The sequence below is a fragment of the Cucurbita moschata genome, unplaced genomic scaffold (assembly GCF_002738365.1).
Source record: "Cucurbita moschata cultivar Rifu unplaced genomic scaffold, Cmos_1.0 Cmo_Scf00053, whole genome shotgun sequence".
Lineage (NCBI taxonomy): Eukaryota > Viridiplantae > Streptophyta > Magnoliopsida > Cucurbitales > Cucurbitaceae > Cucurbita > Cucurbita moschata.
Window position 1 is genome coordinate 1,064,802 of NW_019268569.1, and position 22,980 is coordinate 1,087,781.

General features: G+C 41.2%; 3 pseudogenes; all 3 read left to right on the forward strand.

Annotated features, from left to right (window-relative positions):
- LOC111436319 overlaps window positions 1-16,211 on the forward strand; it is a 70,796-nt pseudogene extending 54,585 nt beyond the window's left edge.
- A 599-nt stretch (window positions 16,212-16,810) lies between these two features.
- Window positions 16,811-17,323, forward strand: LOC111436311 (annotated as a pseudogene).
- A 288-nt stretch (window positions 17,324-17,611) lies between these two features.
- On the forward strand, window positions 17,612-18,266 carry LOC111436312 (annotated as a pseudogene).
- The last annotated feature ends 4,714 nt before the right edge of the window (window positions 18,267-22,980 follow it).

A 22,980-nucleotide genomic window follows, 5' to 3' on the forward strand; every position in this document is an offset into this window, starting at 1 on the left:
AATCTGAGCTTTCGCTTCTGTTGGTCGATTTAGCTTCAACTTATTAATTCAATTTGGTTATTGTTTTTCACTTATTTATTTGATTGAAAATTCTTCTTGTTTGTTGAAGATTGCCAGGCCCCGCTTTGACTGATTTGATTCTTGCTTCTATCTTGAGTACCTATTGAAAGTGAGAATTGAATTACCTTCGCTACGTTGGTAAACTACCTGGGTAACACTCGTGAGAAAGGTCTTTGACTAAACCTGCTAACAAAGAGGGTGTGGTTTGACTGGGGGGTAAACCACCTGGAATGACTATGGCTTGCTTGTTATTAAAAACTGATGAAAGGTAGATTGGCTTGCCTCAATGATAGCTAAATCCTTCATATTGAATTGACCTATAATATACAGACTAAAGATAAAGAGTAGCCCTGCTTCTTCTTCTTCGCTCCCTCTCCTGAGATTCTCTCTTTCGTGGCCGATAACTCGATTCGAGATTAGAAAGCCCAGCTCCTTTGAGCAAGTTCACTATGAATTGCATTACCTTCTATATATCTCTCGCCTATTCCTTTCCGTTAACTATTTATTGAGATATCTCACACCATCCTATAACTAGCCTTACCGCAAATATCAAGCGAGGAGAACGAACGAACGAACTATTCTTAATTATCCGACTATCGGCTGACTCTTAGAGTGTAGAGTGACTCTTCTCCGGAAGCTTCTAGCCAGTCTCTAGTCTGACTATTTATTCTAGATAGGGGTCAAGCAAATACTGTAACTGCTGGCAAAGCAGTCCTTTCTTCAAAGACTATTGTGGTAGGAACACATTCTTCGAGCAGTATTCTGACTTGAAAGAAAGTCAAAGTTATAGGCTAGTTGCAGTGCCATCTTCATCTTCTAGTTTGCCGCGGACTCTGCTCTTAGCCTTTCTCTCACCGCTAACGTAGTTCTACTTCTATTATTTCGTTTTTCTTTCTTTAAACCTATCATGATGTTATAATCTGCTATTCTATTCATTCGATAATAAATCCATACTATCTGAGTTGGGATAGATAGATATAACCCAACCGATATAAAGAATGCTACCATCAAACTTAAACCAACAAAAATCTGAGAATGATTATGGGAGTCTTTCTTCAATAAATCCAACCCTATGAAAGCCAGGTGCATAATAATCCATATTAAGAAATTCAGAATAGAAATACAAAAATGATTTCACCGAGAGAATACCATACGGCGCATACCCGTACCAAACAGTACAACCAATACTGGGACAAGAACTATAATACGACCATAGATACCTAATCAATAAGTAATGAGATCAACCAAGCATTTCTGAATCTTAAAGATAGTACTTACTTCTTTCGGTCATTCATCAAAAGGAAAGACGATCGATGAATGAGACAGAACTCTCAGTCAATCCTCAACATTCTTTCTCTTCTCCTCTCGATGAATGAAAGAGTAAACACGACTTATGAATGAGAGTGAACTGGAAGGAAAGACTATCGAAGAATCAATTCGACTTAACTGTAAGGAAAGACAAAAGATTCCTTCTTGATCTTTCTCTTCTCCTCAACTCTCACTTCAACCTCAAACCTGAACCTCGGCCGGCTGAGCTACTTCTTTATTCTATCACTGTAAACTCTGTCTTCGTCTTCTTCCTTTGACTTTATTACCTGACCTTTCAGTTCTTGTTCATTTACACTCTCCTGTAACCAAGGGAAACTGGAGGATCAGCTCCTTCCCTACTTCAGCAGATGGAACTGTAAACTCATGAACCTCTCGCTACTTTCTCCTTCCCCTATTTCTTCTTGAACTGTAAACAAAGATCAATACCCCTTCCCTTCCCCTCTATAGGCTGGCTGGCTTCAGTCTTCTTCCCCTATTCATTCTTTCTCTGATCCTGAACCTTCTTTCACGGTAAAGTGGCTTCTCTCCTTCACTTGTCCCTGAACTCTTTTCCTCTACGGTACAGTAAAGCAGCTAATGAATGGACTCTGCCTTCTTTCCCTCGTTAAATAGAATAGAATAGAGTTTATAGGTGTTTGGTTCTTTCTCCTGAACCTGAAAGTCAAGACTAAACTCAAAACTCAACGAAAGAGAGTTTACGAACAGTAAGTAAACAAGGGAAACTGGATGGAGGATGATTCAAACACTCTGAGACTCTTCTGTAACCACTTCTTATGAATGAGACCCAACCAACCTATCCTTTCTTTACCTTTACAGTGATAGAAAGAAGGGAAAGAGAAGGGAGACTCTGAATGAATGAGAGTTAACTGTCAGTCAATCCTCAACTCTCGATTCCTTCTTTCTCTTTCTCTTCTCCTGAACCTTCAAGTCTTTCAAGTCAAGACTACTTATTCCTTCTCTGATTCCTTCTTTCCCCTATTTATTTATTCTTTCTTTAACTTCTCTTTCTCCTTTCTTTCACTCGTTCACCGGAACATGGATAATGTAGTGGTTCGAGCCGGTCGAGAGTACGAGATTACTGCTCGAAGACTGATCAATTGAGATGGGGGGAAGCCCTGCTATTGAAGGAATGCATCCAAGAGTGTTCTCTCTCTCTCATGGGTCCTCTCATGCTAGAATTGGCTCAACAATCCACTTTCTTCTCCCGTAAATCACTGAAATTAGAATACATGACTGATGTTACTTCGATCTGATACCTCTCGATTCAGAGAGGAAATGCGCATTTGTCTGACTTTTGAGTCTCCCCATCTCTCTCTATACTAATTGGATATGGGACTGGCTGGGGGAAGCTTTATGGGAGAAAGGAGGAAAAGGTCGGTACAGCTAGTAGCTAAAGGCTTGACTCAAACATATGGTCTCGATTACGAGGAAGCCCTTATTTATTTACCCGACCCCGGTAGCCAAGATTCAGTCTGTTCGTCTCCTGCTCTCTATTGCAGCGAATCGAGATTGGCCTCTGTTCCAATTAGATGTTCCAAATGCCTTCCTGAACGGGGACCTAGAGGAAGAAGTTTACATGAGTCCTCCCCCCGGTTGTGTAAAGGGTAGGAGAACAAGAGAGTGAAACTGTAGTGGAAGCCAAATGACGGGGCCGAGAATCTGTGATCGATCCGAAGAACCACTGCCAGATACGATTCTGCTTACCCTTCGTACTACCGAGATTCTTGCCCAGCTTTCTTTCAGCTTAAGAAGCGGTGAGAATGAGTATAACTTCGTAACTCGTTGAGAATGTGCGTTTTAGTTAGGGTCTAAAAGCTCTCTTGTTGCGGATCCTTGGGCCGTGAGTCTTTCTTTTGTCCGCCGTGTGAAGCTTAGCTTGCTTTAGCAGCCACGTGATGATTCGACGTTCGTGGTAGGAGTAGGAGCTGGGCGAAGCGGTAGCCAAGCTCTGGTGGTGATGCAAGTGCGCGGTGAGCGTAGTAGCCCCCTCGGGCATGCTCTTTGTACAACAAAGCAAAGAGCTAGTAAGGGCCGGAATCGAATATCATATTTTGTGTAGAATCGGATCTGAGGCTCTTTACTAGGATTGGAACAAGTGAGGAGTGACCACAAGCTCTGCCGCTCGACATGCAATTAGCTCAAAACATGTTCATCATGTGGCCGAGCGAAGCGCACCTACACCTGTCTTTGTTTGTTCAGGGTGAAGGTGAAGCAACCTAGCATCACTTTAGATAGGAGCAGAATAGATGACTTACAACTGAAAGTCAGTTCTTCGGATCAATAGATATATCTACCACGTAATGGAGAATGAATTCGGGACCTAAGGTTGTTCGGTTCGTCACATAAACGGGAGCAGGCGATTCCCTCCTCTCTCCCTTTTCGGGGAATGGCTGCAATCACAAGCAAGTCATTGAATGAGTGTGGGGCTTCGAAAGCACATGCGGGATAAGGTGTTTCAGGAGACGGTCTAAAAAAGGGTCCGGTCTAGAAAGAAAAGAGAACTCTCAACAAGCTGGAACTAATCAAGATCAATAGGAAGTCCCGTAATTTCTTGACAAAGTTCATGCCACGACGATCCATATGTAAGGGCTGTTTTGTTGATGCATTCTGGTTGAGAAAGTGTTTTGTCATTCTCTCCTTAACTCGCATATGAAATCCTTCTTGAACCTAGGAAATTCATTCAATCCTCTTTCACTGTAAACTCGATCTCGCTGCTTCGCTCCTCTCCTTTCCAGTCGAGTTGCTTTGCTCCTATCTCTAAAGGGCGAGGGTGGCGGCCTTGATTGGGACCCCTCTAAGATCCCCGGTAAACTCGGGGGGGGCCTTTGCCTGAATTTCTTGAAGAGCATGAGGTCACCTCTTCATCAATAGAAAGGAACGCCAGAAAAACCATTGTTCACTCCCACCAAGAAAAAATAGCAGTCAGTGATGAGGGGGCTTATTGTGGTAGTCATTGCTCACTTATTCCATTTTTGTAGGATTCGTTCCCTGTTCCTGCGGCTGAGAAGCCTCAAGCTCCGCCCCCCTTACTCAACCTCTATAAAAAGCCCTTTCTTTCCCCTTTCTCTAATAATCAGGTCAGCTCCAGAACCGGCGGAATTGCCCAATCCTATCTTTCCAGGAAGTCAGTCCGGAGCGGGAGCAACTGATAGAGGAAATTCTGACTAAACTCGATCACTTGGCGGGGAGGTCTTTTTTAGCGCATCTTTTTCATATCAATCAAGAAGATGCGGGTTTCGTTTCATTTTGCGGAAAGCCTGTCATACTATTTATTCCACTTTAGCTAAGCTAATGATGAAAGAGGGAGGATCTGGATTTGTCTGCAGATGATGATGATGTCCACTCCTGGCTTGATGCAGTTAACGAAAGGTAACTCTCAGAAGAAAGAATTTCCTTCGTAATTAAGCAGCATCCTTTAAGTAGGGGTGCGCTGGACCGCCGACGAATAATAGGTACCCCCACCCCAGGCAGAGTTAGTGAGCCGTGTAATAGGCGACCATTTCACGCGGTTTGGAGGGCACTTGAGTCAGCCGCGCTCGACTGTGTCTTGACCCCTTTCCAATTTTTGGGCCAATTCCCCCTTCGTACTACCAAAAAATGAGATTCTTGCCGAATCCGAGTTTGCTGCTCCAACCATTACCAAACTAATACCTATTCTGTTTAGTACTTCAGGTGCTTCTGTTGCGTATAATGTCAATCTCGTAGCGAATCAATTCCAACGAGCCTTTCAAACTAGTACTTTTTGTAATAGACTCTATAGCTTCTTCAATAAACGCTGGTTCTTCGATCATGTTTTGAATGACTTTCTAGTCAGATCGTTCCTGCGTTTCGGATATTCAGTCTCATTCGAAGCTTTAGACAAAGGTGCTATTGAGATATTGGGCCCCTATGGTATCTCGTACACATTCCGACGATTGGCCGAGCGAATCAGTCAACTTCAAAGTGGATTTGTTGTGCGAAGAGTGCGTTATGACCCGTGGCCGCCTGCCTGGTGGGGGCGGCTCCTCCGTTGTGGGTAAACTGGAAACCTAACTCTACGAAACCGAGGAAAGGCTACACAGCAGTAAGTAGTCAGGGCGTTAAGACCGGAGCTTTTTGTAGTGCTAGCAGTAATGCAAGTGAATGAATCCCATCCCCTATCAAGTTCAGTGCTTACGCCCCTTTACTTCATATTCAATTCTTAAAGCTCCCGCCGTCCTACAACTAGTAGAGTATTGCAGAGCTGCTCAAAGCTGACCTGATTATTAGAGAAAGGGGCGTGCTAGCCTAGCGCTAGAATAATATACAATACAAGGTTAGGGCACGCTCTTGTTTGCTGTCTACTTCGCGAGCCTTCACAGCCCCCTTTTCTGTAACTTCCCTTCTTTCGTCCGTCCACGAGGCTGTTGTAAAAAGAGAGAAAGGGGCGGCTATCTAGTGGGAGTCGTTTCGGTTGTATGCACGAGGTCCCTATGGACAAGGGGACAAGTGAATCATCGCTTTTAGACGCAGGCAGCCCTCTACCATCCATCCCATTGCATTCCTCTCGTATTGCTTTACTAAGCCGTATCAAACCAGATACATCTATTGAGTGAGAGACAGGGAGAAAACTCTCAATATTCTTCATTTTGATATTGATAGGGATCCCCATTCATTCCGTCATTCCCGTCACTACGGATTACCTAACTACATGGTTGTGGTCTAGGGAGCGCAATTGCTAGAGCACGGGAGAATGAAGAGTAATGATTTCAGCAAGAGCAGCTGGACGGGCTACTATAGTGAGTCTAGTGACTACTAGAGTCGAGTTGAGTCAAAAGGTATGGTATAGCAGCCTTTCCGAGCGAGCCTCTGGGATCTCCTGTAAACCCCCATGATGTGATAAAGGGAGGATATTAGGGGAAGCAGTGAGTAGAGATTCCCCTGCAGAGAGCCGGATGAGGGGAGACCTTCACGTCCGGTTCGGAGGGCGGGGATATCCCGACCCTACTATCATTATGCCTTTGCAATCTTACTTGGTTTAACTCTATTTGTGACCTTTTCTCGTATGTGGGACTCTCTATCTTCTTGGGTAGATAATCGATCGTCTTTCATTTTGATAGTGAGTCGTTTTTATATATAAAAATCAGTCAAGTCAAGAATAATAATAGAACTGGAGGCAATGGAATTGCTTTACCGAGTTGACGAGGGGAGGAGCAAAGCCAGGATGGCTTGGTAAGCAAGCAACCTGTTATGTAGGCCCCAACTCCAAGTTCTTTCTCTTCTTTCTTTTTAAGTTTAGTGAGAGTGAATCAAAACAATTGTCCAAGATTGCTTGATCGAGCACGCGACGCGCATAGTCTGAAGGGTTGTCTCCTCTTCAACATTTCGACTACTACTTACTTGCCTTCCCTTTTCAGAGATCTCCTTGTTCTCTTCCCAGATTTGACTCTATACCTTGACTCTTCTTTCTTTGTGGCTTCTTCATCATCTTGTTCCATCCTTCAGGTTCGGTAGGTGTCCAGGCTAAAAACTCCTTCCGACAAGAATGCTGGCTGCTTGAACATTGTAAGACATTGAACCGTCTTGCTCTTGGTGAAGACTGATCATCATGGCAAAAGCCGCCGGAATCCTCATTTTTTGTCCATAAGCTCTCCTCGTGTAAGAATTTCAAATGTCTTTTTATACACTGGCGCGGATGATTGCCCCTAAGGCATGGACCAACGCCTTTTATCACCCAAATTTCTTGATTCACGACTCGAGTATTTGCACTTTCTCTTTCGTGACTCGACCTGTAGACGGTGATACTGCCACCTTCGGAGACGTGATCCTCTCTTCTTATTCACTTGTGCCGGTGCTCATGAAAAGCTTGGAGGTCGGCCCCTGTGTTCTGGCTCTGTGTGGGATGCTCGGCTAAGAAAGAATATATATAGACCCAACTTGCTTACCAAGCGAAAGGAATACAACCTTCACAAAAAGAGGGACCCTTGAGCATATTCTTATAGATTCGTTAGAATGATTGGCTCCGTTTTCGGATCCATGAGTTTCAGTATAGTAGGCGAGTACAATGGGAATCAATCAAGGTTCTTTTATGGCAGTCCAGCTATTTGACTCGGAAACCGCTAGTCAACTCGTAAACATAGCCAGGGGAGTCTCTTTCCAGAAGATTAAATCATTGGAAACCCCGGGGAATCCGTAAATCGATTAACATTTCTAGATATATATGGCATAGGTTATTCTTGGATCTCAGAGACAGATGGATTTAGTCTTCTTACCCTCACCGGATCAGTTCGGGCTGGTGCACGACGACCTCAGAGAAAGAATCTTTCCAGAGATTTGAAAAACTAACAAAGAAGAACTAAAGCCCTGATCACGGATCAAGATGCAAAAACAGAATGCAAAATAGAATCATCGGTCAACCAAGCGTATAGACCTCTTTTGATCCAGCAAAAGCTAAAGTTGATAGGACTAAAGAATAGCTGCTAATCTCCAAGCAGGAACTCCTTCTTGAGTTTTCCAAGATCGGTTGGGCGTCAAGCTCCTTTTCTCCATTACACAAAAAAGACAGAGAAGTTCTATAATACACAAAAAATCATACCTATCACACACAGAAGAAAGCATCAGAGATGGTTATCCACCAGGAAAGCACATTGACTCGATCACACACACAAGTACCTTTCGTAGATTTGCACAATAAGGAATTTGTCCAAGGCTGCTGTTTATACAGTTTCAAGCTTAGGGAACAAAAAGAAAGAAAACTCAGTCCTTCCTTTTGGGTGAGGATGAGGACTTTTTCATTCTCAAGGAAATATGAACCTTAATCTAAAGCCGACTAGAGGAATAGACCAATCGAAGAATTGGCTTGGAAAGAGAAATCGCTCACTGGGGGGAGCAACAACAAAATCAATTACTTCCTTCAAGAATAGACAAGAACTCAAGCAAAAGAAGCAACTGGACCTGATACGACTTTGACCGCTCTTAGGACCGAATCGAATGAAAGACTAGGGGACTCAGTCAAAGAAAGACTACTTCCTCTACTTCTGGGTAGGATTCAGTATAGGGGAAAGAAAGGAGGGGGAGTTATGCTTACAAGAGAAAGCTGGCCCGAAACAAAAGAAAATGAACTTTGCCGACATCGACCACTCTTAGGAAACTAGGCTGGACAGACTGCGGGGCTACTCAATCAGACAACCAGACTGCCTATACAGACCAAATTACCATACTCACTAAGAGACTTGCTTGCTTCCAAGACTTGACTACAACCTTACCACAATAGGACGAGAGGGAAATGCCCCTTCTTCAAGGTTATGCTACCTTACCTTAGTCAACTAAGCAAGTGAGACGGGTAGACCCCCCGGAAGGAAAGTTGTTTCTTGTTCAGTCTTGGCGGGGTATTGTCCAAGTCTTTGATTACTTGACTGGACGTACCTACCCTCGTAATTGATAGATAGAAAGCTATGGGAAAAGAAACCCCTGTTCTGTTTAGTTTTCTTACTAGTTCTAAAAGTGATCGTAACCCTGCTATCAAGTGTGATAAAGCCAAGGAGCAGCCACGAGCAAGATTGGAGATGTGCCGGCTTCCTAACGTTCTATAATCAACTTAAGCTATCACGAAAAGAAAGGCTAAAGGAAGATCAAAAAAAGCCTATTACTATTCTATACCCTTCTATAGATGAGATAACTGGAGCAGATTCAATAGCAAGGGATATTCACCCAGCAGCACTCAAGCAGCGGATTCTATTCTGGGCATGAATGTGAAACCTAAAGACTCGCAAGGGTTGGTTTTTCCTCTACTTCCCCCTCCCTCACACTCTAAAGCGTTAGTATATATAAAGTGCGCTTTTGGCCTTAGCTGCAAGTACCTTTTACTCCTTGGCATTCACGGATGGGTTATGTTGCAATGCTTCTTGTAAGGATCTGCAGTTTGGTTTTAATTGCCAGTGGCGTACGACCTTCTGTGCGATAGCATGGAAGAATTTTGGTTTAGAGTGAAGGTGTCGAGCTGTTTTTGATGGAGACTTTATTCCCCCTCATGATTCTAATCGTAGGATTGCTAACGATGTTTAAATTGTTGTCTCGGCTAAAAAGCCAAGTATGAAGGTAAGCAAGTTTCTTGCTTGGGAATTGACTTACGGTTAAAATTCAATACTTCAGGTGCTTACAAGAGGAACCAAGACTTTCATGGTGCTGCCACGGGACATTCTGGTAAGTCGGGTGCTGGTGGCCTTCTCCTTTACTGTTCAGGAACATAGATCCGGGGGTATACCTGCAAAATGGCTTTCTCTACGAGCCTACTTAGCTTTGGTTTAGCTTCCAACTATAAGGCTCAGGGAGTTCTTTCCACGGGATTGAGTGAACGATCTCATGGCCACCCCAAGTGCTTATTTATAGAAAATGTGTACGATACCCCTTTCAAGCTCAAGCTTCTCGGGCTAACTTCTCAGGCAGAGTTCTTCTACACGCAAATCTATATATCCTCCCCTCCTTCTCTCTCTTCATCAAAATCAATATCTGTCCGATTGGTGGATTCAAAAAAGATTGAAAAAGAAAGAAACTTTTCCTTTTAAAGAAGTCAAGCCAAAACACGGTGTCGAAGTAAGGGAAAGTGAAATCCAAAAACAGAGGAGACATGGTAGGCGATTGGTAAGCCGATGTTTCTAGTTCTAGACACTGAGAATGGCAGACCTGCAGTAAAGCCGCTGGAGAAGTGTTTGAGGCAGAAGGTATCCATTGATGATGCACCTTTAGTTTAGCATCTACTTTTTGGCTTTGACGGCTCAGCACGAAGATGCTTACGAGACGCTACTCGGAAAAGATTAGCTACAGGCGGCCAGAGTTGGGAAGGATTAGGTAGGCGGCAAGCACACAGTCGAGAAAGTAGATCCGGGGACAGGGTTACCCTGCACTTGCAAGACGGATCGAAGGAGGAAGCCAAGACGCCAAGTTCAGATTCCAGTGGAGATTCAGACCATCAGACACCGATTCTGAGGATGAAGGACACAATACAAGAGAGAGATGGAGTCGTTGCAACACGACTTGGGAAACCTTTTTTGATGAGCAGCTCTACAGGTGTACGAGAAAGACTATATAAAGACTATGAAGCGCTGTAAGAACACTGAAGGCAAGTCATCGATAGTTGAGTGGACCTGGCTGGGGAGGAGCACTTTACTTTAAGGCGTGCCCCAGCATTACCAGCATAGAGTCTTTATCAAAGAATTTCTTGGAGCCTGCGTATGAGGCGCAAAAGGACAGATGGCATACCAAGAACCAGAGATGGTGCGACTGAACCTCGGCACCGCTTTGTATATTCAGTCTTGCAGTGTAGTCCTTCAGAGGTATTCTTAGTGAAAGGACAATGAACCTCCCTTTACCTTTTCCGGCCTCACTTAACCACTCTGGCATTCCTAGGTGTATTCCTTCTTTTCATCCTAATAAATAAGTAGGAGGGGCGAAAGGATCAACTGGTTCACTCTCTTTGTTTTCGTTGAGAATGTGGATTCTTCTTAGTCTTAGAAAGAAAGGTACGATTCTCTCGTTCAGAGGCCGTCCTCTGTCCCTGAAGATCTATTTAACGATCTCATACAGGTATGTCTAGATTTGGTTGAAAGGTATGTCCCCTCGGCTCTTAAGATTCCTTATTCATCTTGTACTGGACTTCCGTGTCTACCGAAATGGTCATCGTCACCTGTTAGGGATTCGGCATTCTTAGTATCGGGAGCTAAGAAAACTCCCTTCCACCTGGAGCTCTTCGCAGTCTCCCTGTAGGATAAGGCTTCTTTCTTTGGTGCTGATGGTAACAGCCCGAGCCCGAGTCAGAACTCTAGGCTATGACCATTTTCAGCTGAATGCAAAGAGTGTGCCTCTTAATACATTCTGCCTGTGTTTTCTTATTTAGCTTTTTTCCTAGGGGGGTGTTCCCTTTCTCAATTATGAGGTACTAGGTGAGGTTGCCATCTAGGTCTCGGTCGTGGGTGACTTCCAAATTCTGGTAACATTCTTCCCTTCCCTTGATTCACGATCCTTGCTGCTGAATTAATCCCCCATGTGTCGGGACCTGAACCGTGGTGGTGCTCTTCTACAGCTTCTTCAATTACATGGATGGATAACTGCTCATGAACCTATTCTTTATGGTCGTCTCATTGCTGAGCTCTGGAACCGATAGAGAATGAAAGAAGGGAGAAGAAAGAAGAATGAAACTGTAAACACTATCGATGAATGAGAGAGAGAGAGAGAGTTTACGGAACGAACAGGCTGGGCTGGCTTTCACTCCTGACCCCCTATTCCCTGAACTACTGAACCTATGAATTTACTCGACTGTAAACACGAAAGATGAACGAGACGAAACGAAAGCAAGAAAGATGAATGAGCCCAATATGACCTGACCTTCCCAGATAGATTGAACTGTAAACAAAGAAAGACTCTTTCTTGAACCTGGACTAACTATTCTTCTTTCAGGAGGTAAAGCAGCTGGATGATAGCACGGCACGGACGGACCCTTCCCCTTTGACTCTATTGCGGAACCTATTAACTGTAAACGAAGAGAAAGAAAGAGAAGAAGCTCAATCACCTGAACCTATTCCTTCACGAGGTCAAGTTGAAGAACCTGACGGCAGAAGATATTCCTTTCTAGTCGAGTCAATGAATGAAATCCTACACCTATCCTTTTACTGTTCAAGAATCAATGAATTAGCTGCTTTGAAACAACCCTGAACCGGAACCTTTCTAGTGAAAGAATCAATAGCTGCTTGACAGTCAACTTACTCCTCTCCTTCACAGTCAGTCAAGACTACTCAACAAGAATGAGAGTGAACTACTTTTCTTCCTATTGATTGATTCTTTCTCCTGAACCTGAACCTACCCTTTACGGTCTCTTTTCTTTCCTTTGATTCTACTTGAAAGACGAAACCAAATGAAAGAAAGATTAATTCCCCTTCCCCTCTATTGCCTTGCACTACTGAACCGGAACAAAGAAGGGAGACTCTCGATGAATTAAATTAGCCTTTCTTTACAGTTCAAGAAAGAGTCAATTCATTAGCTACCTCTTTACCGAGAAAAAGAAGAAAATGAAAGAAGAAGAAGAATCAGTCCTTTCCAGGTCGAGTAAATCAGAGCCAAGCGGATCATAATTCCTTCTCAATCACTACTTCACCTTCACCGGAACAAGGGAGAGTCAATTCAATCACTACTGAACCTACACCTATTCTTTCAATGAATGCCGGAAGGAAAGAATCTGGTCAAGCTCCGGCCGCTATTTCTTCTTTCACTGTAAACTAAGACTCCTTATTCATTGAGTGAACTCCGTAACCTTAGACGATATTACCTGACCCCTTTCTATTCCCTGACCTTTCTTCTTACTGAATAGGGTTAATGTCTTTTCTTTTCTTTCAAAAAATCCTTTACATTACCGTCTATAAAATGAATGACTAGTGTTTAGAATCAAACTTAACTGCTCCAAGAAAGTGTTTCAAGTCAATCCTGAACCTCAACCCTTTTCTTTCACTCGGTAAAGCAGCTGAGATTCATGATCCTATTCCTTCTGCTCATTCACCTATTTATTCTTGAGCGAGGTAAAGCATATTCTTTCTTTCTCCTTTACAGTTGAGCATATGAAAGAGCTAAAAGCAGCTATCGGTCTCACTCCTTCCATTCCAGCGTGTAAAACTAAATGTGAGCCCTTCTCTCCCAACTAACTCGGCTTGGCTCCTTACTATTAATGTGATTCTCTCCTGAAACTCGGGCTCCCCTAACTAAATAAAGGCAAAGAAATGAATCAGATTTGAGTAACTAACCCCCTATGACTGAACTACCACAGAATTGTTCGCTTCCTTCTCATCCATCTTCTTGCATTTCTCTTTTCTTCAAACCCAAGGCAAAGCAGCTGAGATTCCCTCATTCCCTTCTTTCACCTATCTTCTTCTTTGCACAGTAAACTAAGGCGAAACAAGAACCTGATTTTACAAGGAGAGGAGTTAAAGAGAAAGCTGAAAGCAAGACAGAGAATGAGACTGAACTGGTGGAGAGTAAATTCTAGAAGAAGAAGAATCTTCAATCAAATCATAATAAAGATTAATTCAAGTTTGAAAGAAAGAGAAGCTCCTAACTGAACCTCGTCACCATTAATGAGAGAGACTGAGCGGGCGGGAAGGAAGTCAAGACTGAACCGACACCCCCTTTTCCTGATTGAACGAGGTAAAGCTACTATTTGATTGAATGAGACTTTACTGTGAAAGAATCCATGAATTAGCTGCTTTCCAGTCTAGTAAATGAATGAAATCCTCTGATCTTCGTTCGAGTCTCATTGGTTCTTGATCCTTCACCTTCAAACACAGTCAAATCCGCGCTTTATATAGCTGTTACAGGAAATAGTAAGAAAAAAAGAATCAGGCTATTTATTGGCTGCATCTTCCGGCCTCTACGATTCTTCTTGAACTGAACTAGGTAGGGTTATTCTTCTTGAACTGTAAACAAGGTAAAGCGTCTGTCCGTCTTCTTCCTTTTATTAGTCTCTGATCTTTTCCTATGGGTTGAACAATTCCATTGGGGCTGAACCTATTCAAGTAAACGAAGAAAATGAGGGTAAAGCGACTGAACAGTAAGTAAGAAAAGAAGACGAAACCAAACCCTTGTACTCTACGATATGACCTTCCCTGAGCTTTACAACTGATTTACTTTATATACTCCTTTCCCTTAAGGTAAAGCAGCTTCGTATTGAATGGACTCTCCTTGAACCTTTAATGATCCTTCACAGTCAGGAAAGACTCAACTAAACATTCGTCATCAAGAACAGGCTGTATGAGAATCAGGTCAAGCGACTGAACCAACCTCTCGTCCCTGACCTTAAACACGAGGTAAAGAGGAGGGAGGATGATTCTTGAACGAATCGTAAACACTCAACTCTGGATGAATGAGACGGAACGGAACAGGCAGGAAGGAAAGAAGAAACAAAGATTCTGTCTCCTTAACTACTTAACCAAACAAAGATTCTGTCTCCTTAACTACTTCCCCTACTAATTGATTCAAAGACTAGGTAAAGCATATTCAACAATTCATTCTTGTGAACTGGAAAGTGGCTTCATTCGCCAACCCAACCCATTACTATTGGTCTAACAGTTTAGCTCCGATGCATTCTCCTTAGCTTAGTTAGCTACTGAACTCATTCGACTCTACAGCTTGGTCTCACAGCTTCGCTCCTCTCCCCTCTCCCTATCCGTCGAGAGGCTTCGCTCATTTGCCCTTATTTTGTCTCACAGCTTCCCTCCTACCTACACCTTCCTACCTACACTTATCTATTCTACTAATTCTTATCTTTATACGGGAGAGAAAGAAAGAGAGTACGGGAGAGAAAGAGAGTACTGGAGAGAAAGAAGGAAGACAGATTAATTAGACTTGACAGGAGAACCACTTACTCACTCACCCACCTCACCTGATTGAACAACAAGTTAAGTAAAGACAGACTTGCCAGGAGAACCCCTTACTCACTTGCCAGTCATTCACCTGATTAAACAAGGTAAGTAAAGGTAAAGACAGACTTGACAGGAGAGCCACTGACTCATGAACGGGATGGGATGGAACAAGGTAACAAGGTAAGTCTGGATGGAACAAGGAGGTAACAAGGCAAGGTAACAAGGTAAGTAAAGACAAGACAAGACAGACTATTTCTTCTTGATCTTCTCCTTCACCTCCTCTGTCGGTTTCCCAATTCCATTGCCTGAACCTCGTAAACAAACAAGAGTTTTCCTCCTCTCCTCTTCTCGTCGAGTAGCTGTGCTCCTCTCCCGACACCCTTTGACTTCTTTCACTCTTCATTATCCTGCCCCTCTACAATTCCATTGCCTGAACCGATATTCTATATTTCACTCTTTCACCGATATTACTTGATTTAACCGATATTACTTGATTTCCCACTATAGACCAATCTTAACCGATATTACTTGATTGAACCGATATTGCTTGATTTGACTCTTTAACAAGGGAAATATAGGTAGGATGAGAAGAAACTCTCATGTCCCGGGCCGGTTGGTTCCTTGCCTTGTCTGACTGCTTGCTTGGCTCCTTCACCTATTATTATTTATTCTGTAACAGTAAGGGAAACTCTTTAACTAACTACTGAACCGTAACCTATTTATATTCTTACACTAGGTAAAGCAGTGTTGCTGAGGATTGAATTTCCTCTCTTGCTTGTAAACTCTTTCTCTGACCCTATTTATTTATTCTTTCAATTCATTAGCTACTTCACGTTCACCTTTATTCCCTTCTGGTTGGTTATTCTTGTTAAGAGGTGGATTCACTGCAAATACTAGCTTGGCTCATTATTGCCGAGATAATGGTCTACTTCTTCACATTCACCGTGCAATGGATGCCGTTATTCATAGACAGAAGAATCATGGTATGCGCTTCCCTTCCGTGTACTAGCTAAAGGGTGACGTTTGTCTGGTGGAGACCATATTCCCGCTGGCACCGTAGTAGATAAACTTCAAGGGGAAAGAGACATCACTTTCTTTAGGCTTTGTTGATTTATACTACGTGATGATTCTCTTGAAAAAGATCGAACGATATTTATTTCACTGAAGATTGGGTCTCTTTCTTTACCAGGTCTTCTATCAGTGGCTTCCGGTGGTATTCACGTTTGGGATATGCCTGCTCTAACCGAGATGGAGATGATTCTGTACTCCAATTCGGCGGAGGAACTTTGGGGCTAGGGGGAATGGACCATGTGCCGTAGCTAACCGAGTAGCTCTAGAAGGATGTGTACAAGCTCGTAATGAGGGACGTGATCTTGCTCGTGAGGGTGAATTATCGGTGAGGCTAGTAACTGGAGTCTTGAACTAGCTGCTGCTTGTGAAGTATGGAAGGCGATCAAATTCTAATTTGAGTAGAGACTTTGTAAGGCAGGAATGAATGACTCTTCGTTCTTTTCATTGACTTTCAATTAAAGAAAACTCGGCCCCCACCCAACCAATCTTTTACTAAAAGGATTGAGCCAAATACAATACAAAGATACTATTGGATAGCTTTTTACTAGATATACAAAATGCAAGAAATCCAAATCTAAGAGAACGTAAACATTTTTCTTGTTGTCTCGGATCATCCGCAATTAAGTAAGCCTATGGATCCTTAGAATTGGTGTAGCGTTTAATATCTTATATCCCCCGTCCGTCGTTTCAGATCATGGATCGAGCCAAGTATCACAACTTCTTCTACCCATCCTGTATATTGTCCTTTCTTTTTGTTCTGTCTTGGAATACCCATTTGGTAGTAAAGGAGATTGATTTTACGAAAAAAAGTTCTTCATATGAATAGGGGAACAACCAACCCTTCTTTTTTAAGACCGACTCGTTAGTAATAATCCGAGTGATTGGATTTAGATCCTATTCCTGATAGGAAATGAGATATTCATCAAATGATTGATTTTTTGATCGAATGACTATTCATTGTATTTTGATGGAAATAGGGGCAAGAAAGCTCTATGGAAAAAAGATGGTGAAATTCGAGGTTGGCTAACGGGGAGTTAGAATACAGGTATAAGCTAACTAAATCAATCAATAGTCTTGGTCCTATTGAAAGTGAAGGATCAATAATAATATTCATCAAAAGATTCCTAGTCATAGTGAGAATTCGAGTTAGAGTACCGTTGATGATTTAGTCGGCCGGCATTCGGTCGTATCTGATGACACTTTTTTAGTTAGGGATAGTAATAGCTGCGGCAGTTATTCCATATATTTGGATAGTGCAAATCTAATACTGCTTGAGATTGACAATGATCCTTCTTTTGTAAGTGAACTAGAAAGTTATAGTTTTTGGAACCGAGCTCTACTTATAAAAAGAATCTATCTAAGAGTGATGAGAGAGACTATGATCGTTACATAGATGATACTAAATATAGTTGGAATAATCACATTAATGCATTGACAGTTATCTTAGGGCTCAAATCCGTATGGATACTGACTGTTTCAGTGGTAGTCACACACAATTAGAGTGAGAGTGACGTTTATAGTGAGATTTGGGGTTCAGGTGCAAATAGTAGTGAAAGTGAGAGTTCCAGTATAAGAACTAGCACGGATGGAAGTGATTTAACTAGAACGGAGAGTGATATCTCAAGTGATACCTCAAGTTCTACGGAAAGTTCTATCTCAAGTGATACCCCTCAAGTGATACCTCAAGTTCTACCTTAAGTTCTAATGATCTAGATGGAACTGAAACAGGCATTTGTGGGTTCAATGCGCAAATTGGTTATGTATTCAATTATAAGAAGGATTAGAAATCTCAAATGAATAGTTGTTCACAATGTGGATACCATTTTCAAATGAGTAGTTCACAGATAGAATCGAACTTTTGATTGATCGAGCCAGGTACTTGGGACCCTATGGATGAAGACATGGTCTCTTTCTTTGGATCCCATTGAATTTCATTCGGAGGAGGAACATTATAAAGATCATATTGAGTCTTATCAAATAAAGACAGGATTAACAGCTGATGAGGCTATTCAAAGAGGCACAGGTAAATGAATCGGTATTCCCATATAGCAATTGGGATTATAGATTTTCCGTTTATGGGGTTGGTATCTGTAGTAGGCGAGAGAATCACCCCTTTGATCGGCTGGCTACTTGACCTCTAATTTGAGTGTGTACTTCTGTAGGAGGAGGCATGGAAGAAGGAAGGAAGTGTGAGCTTGATGCAAATGGCAAAAACATCTTCTTCTGCTTTATATGATTATCAATCAAATAAAAGATTCTTCTATGTAGCAATCCTTCCATCTCCTACTACTGGTGGGGTGACAGCTAGTTTTGGTATCTTGGGGGATATCATTATTGCCGAACCCAATGCCTACATCACATTTGCGGGTAAAAGAGTAATTGATTGAAGAAGAAAGATTGAATACGAGAGTCAGTCCGGAGGGTTCCCAAGTGGCTGACGTTGGATAAGGGCTTATTCGATCTAAACCACGTAATCCTTTAAAAGGTGTTTGAGTGAGTTATTTCAGCTCCAGGCGTTCCCTCGAATCAAAATTCAATCAAGTCAAACCTTACTTAAAACTCTTCCAAAATTAATTCCTTGTAAGTATTTGTAAGAAAGAAGTAGTTATTTAGTTTATAGGAATCAAAGTCCAAATTCGAAGAATGTATTTTTCTTTGGTAACATAAGATGAAATTGTAGAAAGAATCATGCGTAGAAATGGGTTTGACCAATATTCTAATTAGGAAGCCCCTATTAAATAAAAGAGCTAATTCTTTCTTCTGCTAAATTAGGTAGGCGGGGAAGAAAATGAATTTCATGCTCCCTTCCTTCCTTCTTACATTACATGTGGATATATAATCCAACTATAGCAAATAGCGGCATAGAGTCTTGCATCTTTCTACATCTGTTGAGTTTCTCTAGTTTGACTACGAATCCCTGTTTGTTGTTGGATCGGATTATAACGAACTTTTGGGTAAGAAGTGGATATTACTTAGTGTAATTCTATATGAATGAGTATAATTATCAGATACCTTTTTTAACAAGAAATAAATAAGAGGTAAATTAATATAACAATAAATAAGAGGTAGAAATATTAAGTCGAGGTATCCATATTCTATGACAAACTTACCCTTTCTCTACTTTTGTGCCTTTAGTAAGCCTAGTATTTCCGGCAATTGGAATGACTTCTTTATCTCTTCATGTTAAAAAAAAGAAGATTATTTATGCTACACGTCTATTTGTTTTTTTCAAAACTTAGACTTTGACACGATAACACAGCTATCTATTTAGTAGACGGCAGTCGAAGATGTGGCTGACTCCAAACATAAGCGATTATACATGCGTAAACATGATATCTGAGGAAATTCATTCTCAAGTATTTGCTCTAATCTCCAATATATAACTGATCGGGTGACGAATGGTTGAGATGTCAAATCAATATATCTATATGGATGTAGGTATCCATAGGGAATCATATAAAGGTGATGCTATTATTTGAGATCTAAGTAATTCGATGAGTTACTCCGTCAGTCAAGGTTCACATCAAAATAGTGCTAGTTGATTAGAGTGACTACTTTGGAAACAAAAAAAGGCAAATATCCGTTATTCTATCAATTCCAATAAAATGCAACGAAATCTAGTATGAGTTAGCGATCAGAACATATATGGATAGAATTTATAAGAAAAAAGAGGATCTCAAAAGCAATTTACGCTGGGCCTTTATCTATCCTTTTTTGAGGTTCATTCATTAGGGGTTTTGTTGGTTGGAACTTCCAGTTATCTTGCTTGGTAGGGATTTGATATCTTGATTTCCGTGTCTCAGCAAAGAATTAGTTTGTTTGTTTTCCACAGGGGATCGTAATGTCTTTCTATGGGATTGCAGGTCTCTTTATTAGCTCCTTCCTATTTGTGGTGCACCATTTTGGGTAACGTAGGTAGCGGTTATGATGGATTGGATAGAAAAGAAGGAATAGTGTCTATTTTGGGGGGTTTCCTGGACAAAATCCTAGAATCTGACTCCGATTCCTTATGAAAGACATTCAGTCCATCAGAATAGAAGTGAAAGAGGGTATTTATGCACAGTCGTGTCCTTTATATGGAAATCAGAGGCCAAGGGTTGACTCGTACCGATCAGAATCTGACCCACCACCACACGAGAGAGAAAGACGAAATTGAGCAAAAGGCTGCCGAATTGGCTGGCCTATTTCTTGCGTGTACCAATTGAGGTTTCCTTGAGGAAGTTCAGAATGATTGCTTTCTTAGTTCGTAGCAAGAGGGATAAAACGGAAAAGAAAGAATAGTCTTTTTTACCTAGTCTAACTTAACGGGAATTTCTGAAGAATGCTCATTCATTTGAGCCAAAGCAGCCGTATAGGGAAGAGAGGGAAAACAGTCTTTCTTTGTCGAAAATGATGATGCGTATGTAACTCCACAGTAAGAAAAGTGGATTCTTTGATATTTGCTTTCTGTATTATTTCGAAATTCAAGGATTAATTAATGAACAGGGAATGGATGAATAATAGTATCCATATAACTTTACATAGAACTTATGTTTGATATAAATATTAGTAGTGTAGATGTAGATGTAGAGAGGTAACGAATGAAGTGAGTTCATTAACAAATCAAAGACGAATGGCAAACAAGAAAGCATTCATTCCCCTTCTATATCTTGCATCTATAGTCTTTTTGCGGTGTATCTCTCTCTATTTAATAAAAGCCTAGAATCTTGGGTTACTCCGTTGGTGGAATACTGGTCAATCCGAAATGTTCTTGAATGATATGAAAGAAAAGAGTATTATAACAAAAGTGAGAGAATTAGAGGAACTCTTTCCCTTGGACGAAATGTTAAAGGAATACCCAGAAAGACATCTATCTACAAAAGCTTCGTATCGGGGAATCTACAAAGAAAGGATCCATCCAAGAAGATGCACAATGAATGAGGAGCGTATCCATACGATTTTGCACTTCTCGACAAATGGAATCTCTTTCATTATTCTAAGTGGTTATTATCTATTCTTGGTAATTCAGAACAACTTGTTATTCTTCATTCTTGGGTTCACGAGTTCCTATATAATTTAAGTGAGACAGAAGACAATCAAAGCTTTTTCTATTCTATTCTTTTATTAACTGATTTATGTATAGGTGGTATAGGATTCCATTCGCCCTATGGTTGGTAACTAATGATTGGTTCTGTCTACAAAGATTTGTGATTTTCTCATAAGAACGATCAAATTCTATCCCGTCTTCTTTCCACTTTTCCGGTCATTCTGGACACAGCAAATATTGGATCTTCTGTTATTTAAATCGGCTATCTCCGGCTCACTTGTAGTTATTCTTCATTCAATTCATGACTGCAAAATCTAATCTTTGTTACTTTGGCCATAAGTAAAACATTCAAAATTCTACTTATTCCTTCTACCCATACAGAAGGATGCCTCCTATATTCGAGTCAGATTCAGATTTCAGTGTAAATAGCAGAATCATAGGGAACTATACTAGGGACCTACCTAATTTGATTAATGATTGGACCATGCAAACTCGAAATACCTTTTCTTCGATAAAGGAAGAGATTACTCGATCTATTTCCATATCTATCACTCATGCATGATATATATAATAACTTGGGCACCTCTTTCAAATGCATATCCCATTTTCTTGATTTAGTAGCAGGGTTATGAAAATACACGAGAAGCAACCAACCGCCCGTATTGTCTGCGCCAACTGCCATTTAGCTAATAAGCCCGTGTCCAGGTTCCACAAGGGGTACTTCCTGATACTGTATTTGAAGCAGGTGTTCTTATTCCTTATGATATGCAACTGAAACAAGTTCTTCCGAATGGGAAAAAGGTTTGAATGTGTCGGCTCTTCTTATTTTACCCGAAGGGTTTGAAGTAGTCCCCCCGATCGTATTTCTCCCGCCCGAGATTAAAGAAAAAGCAATCCGGCTTTTTCGAGCTATCGTCCCACTAAATAAAAGATTCTTGTGATAGGGCCCGTTCCTGGTCAGAAATATAGTGAAATAACCTTTCCTATTCTTTCCCCGGACCTTGCGACTAAGAAAGATGTTCACTTCTGAAACTATCCCATATACGTAGGCGGGAACAGTGGAAGGGGTCAGATTTACCCGGGAGTCAGAGTAGTCATAATAATCTTTATAATGCTACACAGGTATAGTAAGCAAAATAATACGAAAAGAAAAGAAAAGGGAAGATATGAAATAACCATAGTGTATGCATCGAATGAGCCGGAAGTGGTTGATATTATCCCTGCAGGACCAGAACTTCTTGTTTCAGAGGGCGAATCATCCAGCAAAATCAACCATTAACGAGTAATCCTACTAAACTAATCTGGGAGGATTTGGTCAGGGCGATGTGGAAATAGTCCTTCAAGATCCATTACGTGTCCAAGGCCTTTTGTTCTTTTATCTATTATAAGGTTCAATTGTCCGAAATGTCTAAATCCGCGTATTTATCAACATCAAGTTCGTAAAAAAACCCCAATTAGTCTAGTGTTGGCAATTCTCTAATTTCCAGGTATGTATGATCACAAAGACTTTTTCCTTGTTTTTCTTTCTATTCTCTACCCTTTATACCGTATTTCAGGAATGACTTGTACCGCATTACTAGTCGTAGTATGGATATTGTGAGGAAGACTATTTGACCTAACTCTTCTTCTTTATTTCTTTGTTTTTTACAATGCAAATAGGAGGGCGGTATTATTATGTCACTGGTGACAGATTGAAATGTCATTGAATCTATCCATTTTGATTCTAATAGAATGAAGGAGAATAAAGAAAAGGGAACAAAGGATTCTAGAAGGGATGATTGATTCATCTTCCTAGTCTTTGATACCAGCTAAATTCCTTTTCTTGTTCTTGTGTCGAAATAAGAAAATAATTACTAATTCTTGATCCCGTTCGTCACCCTATTCTTGGTTTCCATTTTGACCGATTTATCAGAACCCTTTTTTGATTTATTACATAAGTCGTGAACAAATTCAATGAATGGAGAAATGATAGATTTTCTATTCAAATAACTAGAGAAAATTCAATTAGTATATTTGACTATATTAAAGGGTTTGTGATATCTGATCGATAAAAATCTATTATTGTTCTATTGGGCGTGGGATTCTGTTATCCAGAAAGAGGGCATCGAGTGATTCTCTCTTTCTTTTCTTTGAGCT